The sequence below is a fragment of the Ascaphus truei genome, chromosome 6 (genome assembly GCF_040206685.1).
Source record: "Ascaphus truei isolate aAscTru1 chromosome 6, aAscTru1.hap1, whole genome shotgun sequence".
Classification (NCBI taxonomy): Eukaryota; Metazoa; Chordata; class Amphibia; order Anura; family Ascaphidae; genus Ascaphus; species Ascaphus truei.
The window spans coordinates 90743410-90762985 of NC_134488.1; positions in this window are offsets into that span (position 1 = coordinate 90743410).

The following is a 19576-nucleotide window of genomic DNA, read 5'->3' on the forward strand; positions in this document are numbered from 1 at the left end:
GTTATTTGCTCATCAAAATGAATGTGCTGAATGGCTAACAAACTCCTGTTTTTCCTTGTCAAGGTCATCAAAACTAACTACTTTGACTCCTTATTTCAAACGCCAATTGGATTTGTAAATCTAATTGGGTTAACAGTTGTTTTTTCCCCGCTTACATTTCTGTGTGTATGTGAAAGTCTGGTTAACTCCCTGTCTGCATGAGTTTAAATACGTGTGTATATATATATATATATAAATATATCTCTCTTATAAAAATATATATATATTTATATATTATATATTTTTTTTTTTAATATTGCAGGAGTACACACAACATTGATGGCAGTAAGTATACCTTGTATGAAACCTATTTAAATGGTGAGAAACATGATTGAATGAAGTAATAAACATTTGTTTAAGCACAATACTGTTAGAGTCTCATACTTAGGATATTTCTCAAACATTAGGCCTGTATTATTAAAATAGTGTGCTTTCACAAGGAAGCATGAAGTGTATTAGTTTGTAAAATACATGTATACCAGTTTATATAGTACTATATATATATATATATATATATATATATATATATATACACACACACACACACTGTGTGTGTGTGTGTGTGTGTGTGTGTGTGTGTGTGTGTGTGTGTGTGTATATATATTATTATACATTCTGAGATGTTATTGAAACAAGAACACACAAATGATTAAAGGACAACATTAGAATGCCCAAGCAAGGCAAAGGTAAGTAATAATTTACACATAATCCTGCTGTACACGTACAAGAAAGATGTTTGCAGTTACTTAGGTGTTTTTATAATTGCATGTGACTAATATGCATATGCAATTCTTACATCAATTAACACACCCAAATGCAATGTTTTGCTGCAAAGTCAATGGCAGCTTCTCTAAACTTTGCAACTGGTTCCAGGTGGACCATTACTGAACAGACGATTAATACATAAATATTTATAACACTATTCATTAATTGAGTGTTAACATTTCCAAAACTTCACGTGTACAAGAACATAGTTGAAAGTTTGGAAACAACACAGTCTTCAGCATACATACAATATTAATTAGATAATGTGAAGTCAACAAAACAAGGGCAGAGACATATTGAGTGAATTATAACATTTATTTTTTTTGTTCCTTTTGTGAGCGAGTAACAGGCCTGCTTGTTGTCTCTTGCATTTTTTTTTTTCGTTTGCCACCAACTTTCGCCACAACAGAGCCACTTTGAGTGGCCTCTGGCACTTCACGGGCAGGGCTTATGGGCAGTGACTCACCTACAGGGCTTGTGGGCAGTGACTCACCTACAGGGCTTTTGGGCAGTGACTCACTTACAGGGCTTGTGGGCAGTGACTCACCTACAGGGCTTTTGGGCAGTGACTGTTCACCAACAGGGCTTGTGGGCAGTGACACATGTGAGCAAGTTGGTACACCGTGCACAACACATGGTTGGTCCGTTTCATCTTTCCTGGTCAGTACTAACTGCTTGTGCTGTTGTGTTTTTGTGGCCTCCTTTGTAGGTGTCAGCTGGTGATGTAGTACAGATGGCAGCGGTAGGATGTCGTCAGGAACCTGCACACCAATGTGTGCTACTTGACCGGTAACATTGGGACCTGGTGACTGAAGATCAGATGAATGTGGTGAGAAGTGGCCAGCATGTAATGATCCAGCCTGTGAGGTGTTGAATTGGGGTACATTAGTCATTCTCCAGTAATTAGCTTGGGTTTGCTGAACAACTAATGCTTCGAATGAGGTGTTGATTTTTTGCAACTGTTTAGGCACTTCAATGAAGACTCTGTGGAGATGTGCCAATTGTGATACTGTTTCTTCCTGCAGTCCAATCATCCTTTCCAGCACTGTCATCATGTCTGAATGGCGACGATTTTCTGCGTCCACTATTTTTCCCTCTGAAGCTACAATTGCATCGTATGTGGAAGTTGATGGACGATTTGGCGGTACAACAGTTTCTATTGGCACCTCTTCATGGTCACTTGATTGTATTTCAGTCTCTTCTGCGGCGTCATCCTCATCATCCTCATCATCCTCATCACCATGATGTTCTAAAAAGAAATGTACACATTATTAAATGGCATGTTAATGTATGCTGTGTTACTATGTAATTGTACTGTGTCCTAAGTAACACCTAACATGTTAGCATACGTTTTATAACCTCACATTAAAAACTACCTTGACTTACGAATAATGTTTGGACTCAGTATGAAATATGAATGAATGAAAAGTTGCTCTAAACTCAGAAGTCCTACATGATAGTTCACATCACTAACACAATACATGTTGCCTTACACTTAATTTTCACTGACACTAAGTAATCCTATTTAAAGAAGATGTGCAAAACAAATAATGAACATGACAACATAACATATAGAAGAGCACATATTATATGGCCACCAACTGATACACTCACCTTGTAGTTGTGTTGAGCTGGCTGACCCAGGTGAAGACACTTGTTCCATCTCAGGTGACACATGTCCTCCAGGGGCAACTATATATAACAATAACATAAGTTTGACATTTACATGTGTAAATATTGAACAAACACTTATTGTATGTTCTGTATTTATGATTAACTAACAACATCAGTTCCTTAACCGAAAATGTGTGTGAAAGTGAACATAAATAGTTGTAATAACACTGTACATGCCTGTGTACTTAGAAGTTTTGAGTTCCCTAACATACAACATACTATGTTTCTGCAGTAATGCGTGAGGATAAATAGATTAAATTTGTACCTTAAAATCATATGTTGTGTAGTGATATCAGTATCATAATGTACATAACTATCATGAGATGACCATTCACAATGGTTATCATGAAGGTGGTCATATTGCAAAAAGTGTTGTTTTTGGTAGAGGATATGTGTGGTACATTAATCGAAGATGTGGCACACCTGAATGTGGCTGTGACTCAACAAGACAACACATGCAGTGTGTGATAATGTGTCTTTGATAGTAGTTCAACTATAGATATGAGTGAACTAATGTGTGACGTACGCTTTGATAAGTAATGAGTTGTTGGGGCATTTAGTAGCTAAAGTGAAGCTTTCAAATGAGTGTGATTAACTTCAGTTGTGCTAGTCAGGTTGTAATAACGGTATTCCCTTCCCCAAAAAGCCTAATTACTTGAAACAGGTGAAAATGGTGTGAACTAAGTTGACCCTAAAATGAGGCTGCAATTAGTGTGTGTGCTGAACCCCACCCCCTCTGTTGAAGTGTATGCTGTGATGAGATATTAATTGCAGCTGCTTTAACACAATGGTAGATGAGCTAAATAGTCGTGTGCAGTTTTTAAGTTATGAAAACAATGACATAAAATATGATACGTGTGCCTCATTATGCTGTCTGTATATGAGTTAAAGCAAAAATGGACCTTTTCATAAACAACTATAGATGTGTTAGTGCAAGTGATGTTTGTAGGCCGTTGCATGCAATATATTTGATGCATGCTTAAAATAGGCAGTAATGTCATGTTTGTCGGAGTAAAATAAATAAAATACACAATAATATTCTACATATTTCTGTTCTGTACCTGTAGCTAGTAATAATTTCTGATTAACATGTGTTACACATGTGTACTACCCTGTTGTTCCCCATCTTCGCCCACCATCAATTGCTTCCACTGCAGCTATGCATTTTGGGAATTCACATGTAAATGAGCACGCAATGGCACGTGCTATATTAGTTACTGCTTTTAGTAGGACTACTACATATATGTCTATTTTGAGATATATATATATACAGAATCAGACATATACATATATAGATGCAGGTATGCTTATATTGTGAAGACAGTATAAAAAGCAGTGTAAATATGCAAAATAAGTGTAAGCAACGACACGCCTAGTACAGTAATATTTATCACCTGCTGGAAATTGTGACGGATAAATTCCAATGTCACGGTCACCAGCCAAGCCTTCCACGACGACGGTAAGTAATTTTGGCCGAAGCAGCTCCTCCAATGGAGTCAATATGAGACGTTGTGGTGTGGGCCCACCTCCAGTGCCAGTAGCATGCACGCGTTGGTCTTGTATTTTCTTTTTCAATTTGGACCTAATATCATCAAATCTTTTCCGACAATGATACTTGTCCCTGACACGATTCCCACAGGCATTGACACCAATGACTATTGTGTCCCACATTTCTTTTTTGCTTGCTGCACTTGTCCGCCCTTGAAAAACATATAAAAGATATGAGGTGAATTAATAATAATATAAGCACCAGTTTCCTACACTGCTAGCTGTTCCAAGAGATAGCAAACATGCTGTTTTATGTGTAATATGTGAAGCACATGAGCATTCACTACTAAACCTATACATGTAAGCAAGGTTGCATTCATATTGTATGCAGTTCTGGCAAATTGACCGCCTGTGTTTATTTGTCCTTGTAAGGCATGATAAAAAGCTGTGTTTCCAGACTAATGAACATAGAAAGATATTGTGTACCCATATTTGCATATGAACAAAACTCAGATGACCTAGGATCACATGTATTTGAATAATAAATGTAAAGGTACACTTACCTACTAAATGTCCATAGATACTGTCATAGTGCTCCAGAATGCCAGTGACAAGAGCTGTATTTTCCTGGTCATTGAAGCGAGGATTACGTGGCTTCTCCACACGTTTCTTCCGAGCAGGTTTAGGGTCAGAGCTTGGCTGGTGCTGACTGGACTCTCCTTCTTCCAATGGAAGAGCCTCCAAAAGCTGGCCACCAGCAAGCACGCCACCACCATCCACCCCATCAGCAACTGCGCCACCAGCAGCACTCCCAGCACCAGCACTCCCACTCCTAGCACCAGCACTCACACTCCTAGCACCAGCACTCACACTCCTAGCACCAGCACTCCCAGCACCAGCACTCCCACTCACAGCAACAGCACTCCCACTCCCAACAACAGCACTCCCACTCCCAGCAACACCACTCGCAGCACCAGCACTCCCACTCCCAACAACAGCACTCCCACTCCCAGCAACAGCACTCCCACTCCCAGCAACACCACTCGCAGCACCAGCACTCCCACTCCCAGCAACAGCACTCCCACTCTCAGCAACACCACTCGGTGCACCAGCAACATCACTCCCCTGAACAGAACGTTCACTCCGACGCGTACTCGCACGAGTAGCAGTCCCACTCCCACCAGCATCACTATTCCCACGCTTTGCGGGCATACTTCCAGCACTCACAAAAAACTGACAAGAAATGTACAGGCAATCACACGAACCACTTCCACATATAAAACAAGACAAAGATGTAAACAAAACAACAAAGGACAAAGCTCACCCAATACACAACAAGTCTCTCAGTCAATATGCAAATCTTCAATCGTCCAGCTCTGTGCGTCTCTCTCTCTCTCACTCCCAACAACACAGAGAATGATTAGCAGTACACGTTGCCTTTAAATATGGCGCGCAATCAAATACATGCTTGTTTCGCCTGATTCAGCAAGATTTGTGATTGTGCAACCTAACAGCACCCCGCCACGCACGCCGATACACCTGTGTGTGATCGGCTCATCATCGTGAGAGTGGTCGGATTTGTTTTCGGCTTGATTTTGAATGTATTCGGCACTTACTGCATACGGAGAGGGAAAAACGCCAATAACATGACTAATCGATAAGCTTGCCGATTTCACATAATCGTCGCTTACTGCATGAGGCCCTTAACCTGCATTCAATTATATATTATTCTTCAATACTTTTAATATATAGGTGAACCTTCTTTGTTGGAGTTTTGATGAGAAAAATCTCTTGGCTAGTAATGAAAAATCGTGACGGAAGTGATGTCACGCCACTGACGTGCGCATGCGTACAAGTGGCTGTGGACCTCTGCGCATGTGCACCACAGGCCGCGGGCCTCCACGCATGAGCACAAGGGGAACAGACACAGACATCCCTCCCCCCCTACCTATTATATGGAGCCTGCTGTTCACCATACACAAAATATATTTATCAGGAAATACATCAAGACACTCTATGAATATGAAGTTAGAGTGCATTTCACACTAGGAAAAGATGTTGCAATGCATAAAATGACAATCGAAAGTAGAATGAATTGCAGGGTCTTGGGGCAGTAAAAGGGGTTATTAGTAATTAAACATGTCAAATATAAATCAAGAAACTAATGTAATCTTTATGTAAACTGGCATTGATTAATATATTTATTGATAAAATATTTTACCAGGAAAGATAAACTGAGATCACCAGTCAGAGTGGCTTAGAAAAATCAGTGGTACTGTCACGGATTGCTGGGATTTTGTTTGTACTGTCACGAATTGACTGAAATAAAACAAATTAAACATTAGGGCACAGTTTTTTTTTTTTTTTTCAAATCCCCTTTTTATTTAAAAATGAAAGTGGAACTGTTGGTGTGCACATTTAAAAAATGGTGGTACTTTAGGTCTGCACATAAAAAAAGTTGTGTGTGCTGAGCATGCGCGCTCTAAATCAAACTTCTTTGCGTTTTGTCACTGAAATTGTGTTTTGATTTTTATGATTTTGTTACGGTGTGCTGCCCGCAGACCAGACCCGTCCCTACCACTGAGGTGGAACGTAAGTATACATGCACCCGCAGCAGATGGAGCGTGTCCGGAGTGTGGTATTTGCATTGCCAGGCCAGGAGACTATTGCTTTAGTACTTGCCAGTTCCGGAGGATAGAAGAGCCGTGGTGGTTGCAGAGATCAGGGAGTAGAGAGATCCGGGAGGTCGAGGTACAAACCGGGTTCGAGGGACTTGAGAAGCAGCGTAGTCAGGAGGAAGCCGGGGTCAGAACCTGAGTAGCACTGTAACGAAGAGACAACCAAAGTACACATCCACTAGCAAAGACTATGCAGAGCGATGTGCAGCAGGGAGAATGGGGATTATAAAGGTGGGCTGACCAATGGAAGGTGGAGGCAGGGCTGGAGGAGTGTGTGGAGCAGCACTGGATAGGTTGTGCTGATGAGGGTATGTTGAGAACAGCTGACAGGCAGGGGAGTGTGCTCGTGAGCCGTGTGATTGTCGGGGGCGTGGTCTAAGCCCCAGAGGGGTGAATAAATTATGAGTGCCTGGCACGCGCTCTGTAAGGCTGGTGAGCGCGCGTGCAGGTCTAATGGCAGCCGCATGTTTACCCGCTGCGTGCGGAGCAGCGGCTGCCCAGCGGGGGTACCGACGGAGGGGGACTGGAACGGAGACAACGGGGGCCACGGGTGGTAATGGAGGGTCACGCTGCGACCTCTGATTCCTTACAGATTTACATTGAATGACACTTTTGAGAGTAACAGCATTTAGATACTTTAAAACCCAAAATATATGTATCTTATTTTAGTTATCATGTCAATGATATCATGTATTCCAAGTGATAATATGGAAATTTCAACACAAAAATAAATGAAATTAATTATACTCAAATCTTTCATTGAATTAAAAACCATCACCATCGCAAAATACAATTTCTGTGACAAAACACAAAAAAGGTTTCACTTACAATGCGCATGCTCAGCACACACACAACCTTTTTTTTTTTTTAAATTGCAGGAACTGCACTAGATCTGCACCAATGACATGTTGATTCAAAATGTGTGTTCTGGTGCACTTAGAGATGTACTGTACTTTACTACGTGAAAGTAAAATGTTTATGTGAGACATCATATGATTTAAGGAAACAATAGAGCCATTATTTTTAAATAAGTGCTTTCATACTGTACTTGTATTTTGTGAAAAATAAATGTTTGGCTTTTTAATGGAAATTCAAGCATATCAAAGATAGATAGATGTAATCCCTCTTTACCCGCCTCGAAAAGAGTGCTACATCGAGGTGTCTTATTTACAGTGTTGTCCGGAGCTCAAGAAGAACAAGGTACAGAGTAATTTGCATGAGCAAAGCCAGGGAGAAATCCATAAGCAGCTGCTGGCAATGAGGGCCCAAGAGAGACTGACTTCCTGTCGGGAACTGAGGGCAGGAATTGCCAGGAAGCAAGATGATCACACGGTAGCTTCAGACGTGTGAGGCACGTCCTATTGGCAGCCATCTTACCTATCCAGACAGATATCTTATAGTGTGTGTGGGGGGATTACTGCTCTGCCGTGTGCGTGCGCATGTGTGCGTTCTTTGGCTGTCCTGTGTCTGTATCAGCAGAAGAGAGATGGGGGGAGAGAATTACAGAGAAAGGGGTGGTGAGAATGACATAGAGGGGGAGAAGAGAATGACAGACAGCAGGGGGGTGTTCAGAATGACAGGGAGGGGGGGGAGAATGTTAGAGAGAGGTGGGGAGAGAATGAAAGAGAGGGGGGGAGAAAATGACACAGAAGGGGAGAATGACAGAGAGAGGGGAGGGAGAATAACATGCGGGGGGAGAAAATAACAGAGGGGGGAGAGAATTACAGAGAAAGGGGTGGTAATAATGAGAGAGAGGGTGAGAGAATGACAGAGATAGGGGCAGAGAATGAGGGGAGAGAGAATGACTGGGACAGGGGGGAGTGTGTATAAATTAATCTATTATACATAACATTTAACATTTTCAGTTAGATATAAAAACAAAAATCTGAAAATGAATTGTGTGGGTGGAGGGAGGGAGTGGGCACAATCTGAGGGTTCGCCAATGGCGCCAAATACCCTTGTACTGGCCTTGTGTGTGTGTGAGATTGTCTGTGTGAATTGATTGAGGAGCGGTGTTGAGTGAGGGAGAGAGGAAGGGGGTAGAGGTGGGGCGAGAGGGAGGAAGAGTAAGAAAGGAAGTGATACATGGGGGAGAGTGGGGGAAAGTAAGGGGAGTGAGTGTGAGGATGAGAGGGGTGAGGATGAGAGGAGAAGACTTAGGATGAGAGGGAGGGCTGTGAGGATGAGAGGAGGAGTGTTCGCAAGGCCGCTGACATGGACACTCCGGTATGAACTACATTTATTTTGTGTTTTAGTTTAGGGGGCCCTTTCAAAATGTTTGTAGGGGGCCCAAGAAATGTAGTTACACCACTCACAACTAAAAAAACAATACAGTTGACCAGACGTCTTCAAACATATAGCTCTACACATAAGACTCACACTATGTACAGTGAGATCCTTCCTCTTTGACCCCTCCAGGGACCTGAATGTAGAATATTCTGCCCTCACTATATATACTTGACATCACTGGTCATCATGCCTACAGGGCGAGTGGTTTGGATTATACTTAGCATCCTGTACCAGGTGACAGGCTAAACACCTAGTTGCAAAATGGGTGAATAAAACAATTTAATAACGTCCTATGGGCTGAAATTAAAATAAAGGAACTTGGGGCCAACATATATAGCATGTAGATAAGTAAAATGTGCACTCAGAGGGTAAACCAATGTTAAGTAACAGAACCAAACGGTACATAGGGTTAATTAGGCCTCCAATGCCTGTGCAGGCGCACAGAGTATGGGCAACGGAGGCTATTGTTACCACTAAAATAGTAAACATGGTACTTTACAGGAGTTTTGAGTAGGATCTATGGATGCAGACCAAGATCCTAGTCCTGGAGAAACAAAACCGCTGCTGAGAGGAAACAAATGTACTATGCAGGTGAGCAGGAGCATTGTACATGCCTGATTGTGACTGAGCTTTGAGTGATAGCTAATCACACAGTTTGGGATAAGCAGCGGCTGGACAGGAAGGGAGGAAAGGTTATGCACTAATTATAAAACCTGCTGCCCTGGTACTGGTTCCCGATGTTGGATTGGGGTGTGTGATCACTCAGAGTGATCATCTGGAAGGCAGATGCTGTTGCGGAGCGACCGTTGCAGAGGCTATCCCTGTTAGGGATGTACGTTTCACATGGACGGCTTTCTCAAGGGTTTAGTTTGAGTCCATAAGACGTTATTAAATAGTTTTATTCACCTGTAACAGGGACTTATCACTGTTTGAGAGAAACTGCCTCTATATCCAGCAGTGTGCTGGTTAATTGCACACAGGCAATCAACAAGAGTCCACCTGGATGATTAGGACTCTTAGAAAAACCTGATGTGAGAAACAGGAGAGAAATTCCTTAGCTCACATTTGGGCTGACATAAGGAGAAAGAGGACGGCAGAGATTTCCTTAGCCCACAACTGGGATGACCTGAGGAAAATATGATGTCTTGATGCACACAAAAGGACTGTATGCTGACAGCAAGACACCTGGACACAGTGCCATTGCACACAAGGATGCTGACCTAGCAGAACAGAGAGGCCTTCCCCTACAGCTATAACAACAGAAACAGATAAGAGACTTTCTTGTTGGACTGTTGTGTGTATATATATTTATTTAGGGTGGTAACAAGCTTAGCTACCCACACAGTTAGAGAGGGCTGGAGTAAAGGTTTAGTTGTTCTCCAAAGTGGAGTAGGCCTTTATTTTGTTTCTTTTTGTATGTTTTGCCTTGTTAAAGGAACAGGCGCAATAAAGCAAGGATTTAATTTCACTCTAATCGGTCTCCATTAAATGTACACATCTCTTACATCACCCATTTTGCAACTTTGTGTCTGGGACTGAATTAGCTCACAGCGTTTGAGACACCCTCTGCCTCCTCTCCTACCTCAATCCTATTGCTTACACACAGATCAGCGAGTGCATATTATTGGGGGCCTCCTCTCTGCCTACTCTCCCTCTTGAAGACAAAACTATGCCAAGAATCTCTCCAATAAAATGGGGGCCTGACCTAAACTTATTCTTTGGGGAACATTTTCCCTACATCTAAGCTCAGAAGTTTCTCTTCTGCTGCCATGCTAGAACTCTCTCCAGAGTCCCCATAGTCTCCTACAGATGCAGCGGCCATTATTTTAAGGCATAACGGCGCCGTTTTTGTGTGCGCTGCTGTACTCCATGTGGCATGAACGCGGCCAATCGCCCCAGGCACGCGCGTTTATCGCGGTTGCTTTGTTTGAATTTTATGGATTGTGTGCAATTATATGCAATGAAATGAATGAATTGTAATGTGTACAGTACTGTGCTACTGTGTCAATTTCCGGTGTTTAAAAGACAGAACACTAAAATGACATTTTATGCACTCGCGTCTTAAGGCGGTACGATTGGAAGTAATCCCGTGCCATCACATGGGTATTCCGAGGTGTAAACCACGTGATTTTGTAAAATTATGGCCGCTGCATCTGTATATACCTCTGATGACACAACATTGTTGTGTCACCACTGGGTGGAGCCTAACCTCTATTCTCATTAGATAACTCATGGTGTGCTTTTAGTAGCCTACACAGGAGGGATGGGCGTGGGTGGGGTGGGGGGGGGGGAATAGGGTACATAAATAGTTATAAACAACATTATAAAAGTATCTACTTCATTGTTTATTTAAGACAAAGATCTGTAAAACTGTTGTATCAATCAATGATTAAATTTCATGTGACTCTTCCCCTCATTGTACCCTCACCTCAGTGTAATGTAAATCACAGGTTAACAAGGAGATGGCAGGCAGCTAGAGGAAAGCATCATCCATGTCCCCAGGAGTCTGGATGCTTTTCAGACCCTAGTGAACATCTGGCACAGCATCTTTAGCAAAGCACAGGCTGAGGAAGTTCAAATTCCCTGAGGAGGAGAATGTACTTTCTAACAAAGGGGCTTATGCAGAGAGGATAGAGAAGGGAAATAGCGCCATATTTTGGCGAAAATACATACCAGAGAAGCTTGTCCTGCATAGAACATGGAGAGATTCATAAAATTCGCCACAGCAGGTTTCTTTACTTTAAAAATTGCCAAACACGTGGCGAGATTGGTAAATTCGCCATGTTAAAATAGGGTGGTATGCAGGTAGCTTAGATGCACTGCAACTCGCCATTCTGCCCTATATTATAGCGAGTTCAATCTAGCCAGAAAAACTTGGCAATTTTGAATCTCATCAGAAAAATGAGGTAACGCAGCTTTCAGCATACGACCATAACTTGCTCCAATTCTGTGGCTATTTTCCTGCCGTTTTCACATTAAATAACGTTCCTCTCTGCATAAGCCCCAAAGTTCCTCTCAGTTCTGAGAGGTTTTACAACAGTGAGGTTTAAAGAACACTTACTGCAGGGAAGAACAGCATGTGAGGCTCAGAATAGTTTTGGGGTCAGTCAATGAAACTTGGAACCCTGTAAAAAAAGATTTGTAAAAAGAAGACTAAATCAAGGAGGTATGCAGCAGGAACCACATTAGTGCATCCACTATACCTTCATTACAGTTAATGGGAGTAGAGAACAAAATTATTTATAATGCCACTTCTTATCATATGTGCCACATTAAAAACAGTTATTCTTTACATGTGTTTTTAAAAAAAAATATTTTCATCAAATATAGTTTTTATATACTTGCTTTTTATACAGTACATGTGACAGGTTAAACATAAATATGTTTGTGTAAATCTTCAACAAAAACTCCATATGTTCAATATTGAAACGAAATAGATGTGTATGGTTACATGTAGCTCAGTTGGAACCCAACTTGCTTTGGCTTAGTAGAGTTGCCTATCAACATTTTGAAGAAATTCAGATATTTTCAAAAGTGTTTGCCAAGATTTTGATGAATTTTTTCCCCCTCCTTTTTCCACATTTTTGCCAAATTCTGTATATGCTACGAGAGGCCGTTCTGTCAAAGGCACAGAACAGGTGTTGCTAAGCCCTGCTCTATGAGGGGAGGGGGATACCTGGGAAATATGCTAATTTGGATATGAAAAGTGTATTAAAATGATTTACTAGATTGGAATAATGAGACATTTTAGGTAAGAGAGGCAGAACACGAGCCACATGAATTCAACCGCCTTATTTCAACCGTTTGCATTAGGCAGACCAATAGACTTTAATTACCACACACAGACACACACCGCAAGTATCACAGTAGCAATAAAAATCCCAGATTTGCCAGTTTCAGATAGCACTTAAGAACATTTTGTACATCTGTAGTTATATTGTTGACAAATTACAATTATTAAAAAAAAACTTCCTTAAAAAAAGTGAAAGCTAAAAATGTAGCTTCTTGTGTTGGTTTTCTGTTTACTGATGTTTCTATTTACATCTTCTGTGGTGTAAACATATCTACAATTCCCTTGTAGAATGCATCATAAAGGTATTGAAAGTTGTAGTGTAACTGACACATTTGGTTATAGTGGTAGGTCTGAGCTCGCCTAATTATATTTTGCTAAATAGTTTTATTGGAGCTGTTTGACCCCTCCATCTAGGTTCTGAGCTTCTTGCCAATTCTGTAATTAGCCAATACATATAAAACTGTTCTGCAATGTGGTAGTCTGAAGTTCCCTCTCTACGGGAGAAGGTGAGGAGTGTCTGTAAAACATAAACAAGAGGTACGTGCGCATTGTGTGTGTGTGTATGTCTGTATGTATATATATATAGATATATATATAGAAAGATAAAAGAAAAAAAAAAAGCGCCAAATCCTAGTGCATTACTGTGCAAAAATCGATATATTTAATTCCCAAAAATCTCAATAAAAATGAACTCACAAACATAAAACATTTAAAAGCATTGTATGAGATATACTCATGCTCCTAGGACCAGGAAACGCTGCTTTGCTGCTGTAATCTCTCCGTGACTCCACTGGAACAGAATGCTGCCTCCGTTGTTCACTGCCTGCAGGAACTGACGTATAGAAAGATACTGCACACCTTCCCTACGCGTGGACTTTCACCAACGCTTACTATCGAACTGCTTTGAATCTATACCGGTCCGGTATCCAGCACGATTCCCGTGACGTCATCCGCTGGTCCGCGGCATCTACCGTCCCCGGTGGGAACCAAAGATCAACTGGTGGTGTGTACCCGGTGAGAGACCATCGTGGAGCGCCTGATACGTCAGTTCCTGCAGGCAGTGAACAACGGAGGCAGCATTCTGTTCCAGTGGAGTCACGGAGGGATTACAGCAGCAAAGCAGCGTTTCCTGGTCCTAGGAGCATGAGTATTACTCATACAATGCTTTTAAATGTTTTATGTTTGTGAGTTCATTTTTATTGAGATTTTTGGGAATTAAATATATCGATTTTTGCACAGTAATGCACTAGGATTTGGCGCTTTTTTTTCCTTTTATCTTTCTATGCAGGTGGAGAGGGAAGTGGTTGTTCCCTTTTAAAGAAGCTGCCTGTCGGTCCTAATTTTGCTACTGTTATTCCCCAATCATTGGGCTTATTTGTTGGACTCTATAGGACTATCTGCATTGAGCAGATCAAGGAAAGTTCACTGCACCACACACATTTTTTTGTTTAAATTGTATTTTTTAGCTGTTTTTATTAGACATCCATTATGCACTATTGGTATATTAATTTCATTTTATAAGGATATATTATATTATTATAATTATAATTATTATTATATTTTTTTATATAATCATTATCCATTATTAGTCTATATTTAGATTTCCTATATTTCTGGCTATTCACACATGAGCGCAGACCTTACTTGTATATATTGCTAATAGATATATATATATATAACTTAATGAAATACCGCTCACCACAATCTTAGGTAATGTATAGATAACAATTTAATTTCAGCAATGTAGTGAAATGGGCTGTAAGGGGTACCATCAAGTAACCGCTCCCAACACTGTGGGAGGACAGTTACCACCAATGCAAATAAAAAATAATAAATACTTTAATCAAAAATTATATATTCGACACAGTAACACTAACTCAAACTATCATAAAAACATTTAAAACACTTATAACGGGTGAGTAAGGTTCAGGGATATCTAGGGATAATTCCAAAATAATATAACATTATATATCCCTTGACCAAATGTCCTGATCTAAATATGAGACACAATAGGTTAATACAAATAATTAACTTGTCTCCAGATGGAGAGCTCTTATATTTAGGACCAATGAATAATTGTCTTAAATCATATCCTGATAGATAGCAATCGTAATGTAAACAGCTTAGGGTGCAGCACAGCGCATCACACATGACCATATATTGGTTGTAATATCTATTGTAATACTAGATGTAATGGGTGTGATGCACACATTACAGGGTTAATAGAGAAAATTGTCTTCTCTCAGGGTGGAGTGCTCATAAATATAAAGCCGATAGGAAAATGCTGTGTACCATATCTTAGTAAGCAATTATCATATAAACAGCTATAAATGCAACACAGCATGTCAAATATACCCCTGTACTAGTTGTTATACATCCATCGTTCTAATTTGTCCCCCAATAGTTATCCAGCACAGTAGGGCATTTCAGGATATAGTGAGTGTAATACACACACTGCAGGCTAAATACCTGCACAATCAAAGCACAATCAGAGCCCCGCTGTAACCTAGCTCTAGCTGCCCCATCAAAAGTGATCAGGAACGATCTCACCCTTGCTCCTCCTACACGACGTCAACGCGATGACGTCATGTCCGACGTACGTTTCGCGCATAAGGGGCTGGCGCTTTCTCAAGGTGGGAGGTGATAGAGAGAGCAGCGCTGCCCTCTTTTATGTCCACAGATCTGGCGATTCTTAAAGGCACCCCTACCACACACCAATGACATGGTATACAGCCCAGAAGAAAACATAATAAAGAGTACTAAAAAAATAAATAAAGAAAATGGAAGATACTCGAATGGTGTCCTTAATAACTTGTCCCAAACATATAATAAATGTACTAAGTATTCCTCCTCTAAAGACATCTTAATAAATTCAATTAGGACACATAGATTTATAGTAAATTATTGTTAACACGCAGGTAGGTTGGAACAGTATGCATTAAAAACAGACACTCAATGGGGGCCCATATACACATAAACATAATTATTAAAAAAGTAATGATCTTAATACCAACCACACCAGGGGCCCACGTATAGATATTAATGTATCACAAATTAGATGATTTAGTGATGTAGGAATGATCTAACCTATCTTGTCCGCTCTTTCGGTCAAAACAGACATCTAGTTTTAAACTGTATACCAGGAGCCCCCTATTAATAAACAGTAAACATATGTCCATAATTGTGGTATCGTCAACATATCATATAAATGAAGTGTATATGTAACCCTCATTGAGACCCATAGGGCTCAATGTCTGCAGTGTATAGATCCACCTGCATTCAGTCTGCAGTAGGATCTTGTTCCAATCTCCCTTGCGTTGCCCCCAGGGAATGTGCTCAATGCCAATAAAAATCAATAGATCACTGTTGCCCTGATGTTCATTAATTACATGACGTGCCAATGGTGTAACCTTCGAATTTCTTATGGATCCAAGATGTTCTAGAATTCTCGTTTTAAAATGTCTAAAGGTCTTACCCACATATAATTTGCCACAGGAACAAACAATAAGGTACACAACTCCCTCTGTGGTACAATTTATGTAATCTTTTATTTTGAAAACGTGTGTCTTTTTGGAATCCATAAACTCAGTTGTTTTAGGCACGTACCTGCAGGCTTTGCAGCGACCGCAAGCATACGAACCTTTAGGTTTCTGATCTAACCATGTATTGCGAGACTTGACCTGAAAGTGACTTCTCACCAGAATGTCCTTAAAATTCTGACTTGTCCTACTAGTGAGCTTAGGTGTTATTGACAAAGTATCCTTCAGGTCATCATCCTCCAGGAGGATGTGCCAGTGTTTATTGAAAATACGATAGATCGAACCCCATTGGTCACTGAATGTGCCAATGAAACGTATAGGTTTGTAGTTGTTGTTGTAATCTCCCGGGGCTTTATTAGCCAAAAGTTGAGTTCTTGTTGTGCCTAGTGCCCTATTATAGGCTCGTTTCAGATTCCACTTTGAATGACCTCGTTCAAGGAAACTATCTGTCATGATTTTAGCTTGCTCCTTATACTCAGATATACTTGAGCAATTATGCCGTAGGCATACATATTGGCCTGTTGGAATCGCCTTAATCACATGTTTGGGATGTTGGCTCTCTGCTCTAAGTAGACTGTTTGTCGCAGTACTTTTTCTGAATATAGTAGTTTCCAGTTTCCCCATAGAGTCCTTTAAAGACTGTTATATCCAGAAAGTCAATACTTGTAAGACTGGAGACAATAGTGAGTTTCAAATTATGCTGGTTCGTGTTTAGTAAATCAACAAATTCGTTCAAGAGATCTAAGGTGCCCTTCCACAGCATTAAAATATCGTCGATGAACCTCACCCATAATTCAATGAACACAGTATATGATTCCAGGGCATCACTGAAGACCACCGTTTCCTCCCACCAGCCTAGATATAAATTGGCATAGATGGGGGCACAGGTGGTCCCCATCGCGGTGCCCTGGATCTGATGGTAATATCTGTTATTGAACACAAAGTAGTTCTTAGTCAGGGTGAGGTCCAGCAACTGGAGGATAAATTCGTTATGTGCTGCCCTCTAGATCTCAGAAAATGGGCAATGGCTCTCATACCAACCGAATGTGGGATACTCGTTTAAAGTCCCTCAACGTCGAGACCAACCAAGAATGTGTTAGGACTGGTAGTAACGTCCTCAAGTTTTAATAACACATCCTTGGTGTCTCGGAGATAGGACGGTAAGGAACTCACAAATGGGCGCAATAACATATCCACATAGATGCTGGCATTGGTTGTCAAGTTCCCAATGCCAGACACTATTGGCCTCCCAGGGGGTGGGTTCTTCCCCTTATGTATCTTTGGTAGATGGTAGAATGTGGCTACCCTTGGATTCTTAATATACAGAAACTCTAATTCTTTATTGGAAATAACTTTATTCGTCTTCCCTGTCTCAAGAATATTCAATAATTCCTTCTGAAAAGTTAGAGTGGGGTCACTGTCAAGTATTCTGTAGCATGTTTTGTCTGACAACAATCTCAAACATTCCTTCATGTATGCTGGTTTATCTAACACCAAAACATTCCCACCCTTATCTGATGGTTTTATCACCACGGTGTCATCACTACTCAATTCCCTAAGGGCTGAGTGTTCCTTAGTGCTCAAGTTGTATTTACTGGTCTTGTAGTTAAATCTTCTAGGTCACGTGTAACTAGTTCAGTAAATATTTTAACTTGTGCACTAGTTTAGTGTGGTGGTGTGAATGTAGTTTTAGCCTTAAACTGAGTGAACGGGCCCTCACCTGGGGGTCTGTCACTTTCTGACAACAGGTCCTCTAGAGCCGCTAAATTTTCTAAATCTGTAGGGTTCAAATTTTCAAATGATGTATTCATAATACTTCTTTGTTGCCTCCTTTTTAAAAAACTTTTTAAGTTAAAGACAGGAAGGTATGGAGATATAAAAATCCAGGTTACCAGAAATCCAACAAAAAGAAGAACAAACAAAAGCAGAAACAGCACAGGTCATAAACTTATCCTCTAGGGTATTAAATACATGTCATTTACAAGTATTGAGTAAAGGACTATCTTTTTGCCCCACTAGCAAGATAAATCTGTTTGAAACTATGAAGGATGTTAATCTTTTTTCAAGGAAACTTCTCCTCCAAAAGTTTTTTAAAAGGAGGCAACAAAGAAGTATTATGAATACATCACTTGAAAATTTGAATGTAACGGGTATTCCCCCACCCAAGAGCATATGGCATGTGTGTGCGTGGAACCTAATGTTACCAGGTGTGGTGCGTTACCTGTTAGGCTCACAGGGGGCCTAAGCCTCCGCCACGGGGAGCCTGGGGCACGTATAATAATAGGAGTAACCTTGTACTCGGTGCAGCGCCTCCACCTACGATGGCTCACACCAGAGGGGGAGTGATCCTCGCAGGCCAATTTATATATATCACACACACAGCATGTAAAACAAACCAATAACTTTACTGTAGCAACCGTACTTGATCATATATATCAACCGGTGTCCCTCTCTAGAGGAGACACTACTACTGCGTCTCGCAGGACACTACCCCCTTTCACCGGGTGATCTCGCCCCGTGTCCAGTAACCCCAAACAATATGTCCTCCAACCGCAAGTGAGATAAATATATGTGTGACTGCACAGCCACTACGTCTTATATGAATGGATGATATAGTTGGTACACTTGTAGATTACCTGCCGAGCACTCCAGTGCACGGGCCTGCCAAGGAGCTTCACAAAGGATCCTGATGACGAGGGAATACAGGAACTACCGTCCGGGGCGATCCCACCCGGATGGCTGCAGCAGCCGCAGCGGAGGTCTGAACCCAAACCTCTGGATGGACGCGCAGCGTCCGGTGTGTCCCTAACTGACTCTGAACTAACTAACTGAACAGCAAGAAAGTCCATCCATACCCAAAATTTGAAATACAATTTGGTTTGTTTGCCAGATGGAAAAATTAACGAGTTTGGTTAATGACTCTGGCTCTAAATTCCAAAAAGCCTGGCTGCCTTGGTTGACCCAGGCAGATATCCACGGGATAAGCAATGCCAGGATCATGCTTTGATATTTGGGAAATGCGTTCTCCCTTGATGGATGGAAGGGCAGAAGAGGGGTTCGGAAACAGAAATGATGAGACCTTGAGGTTGGGCCCACAGGGGAGATCACCCCCTGGCCAGACTGGAGTGAGCAATGACATTGCATTAACTAGGAAAAATGGATGGGTAACCCCCCACACCCTCCCCCACCCCTCCAATATATTTTGAATTGTTAATTTGACAAGAACATTTTGATCAGGTGTTTATAACTACCTGTTAACAATATTCACTTGTCAACTATGTATCGTTTTCTTTTTGTATGCAATTTTCAAA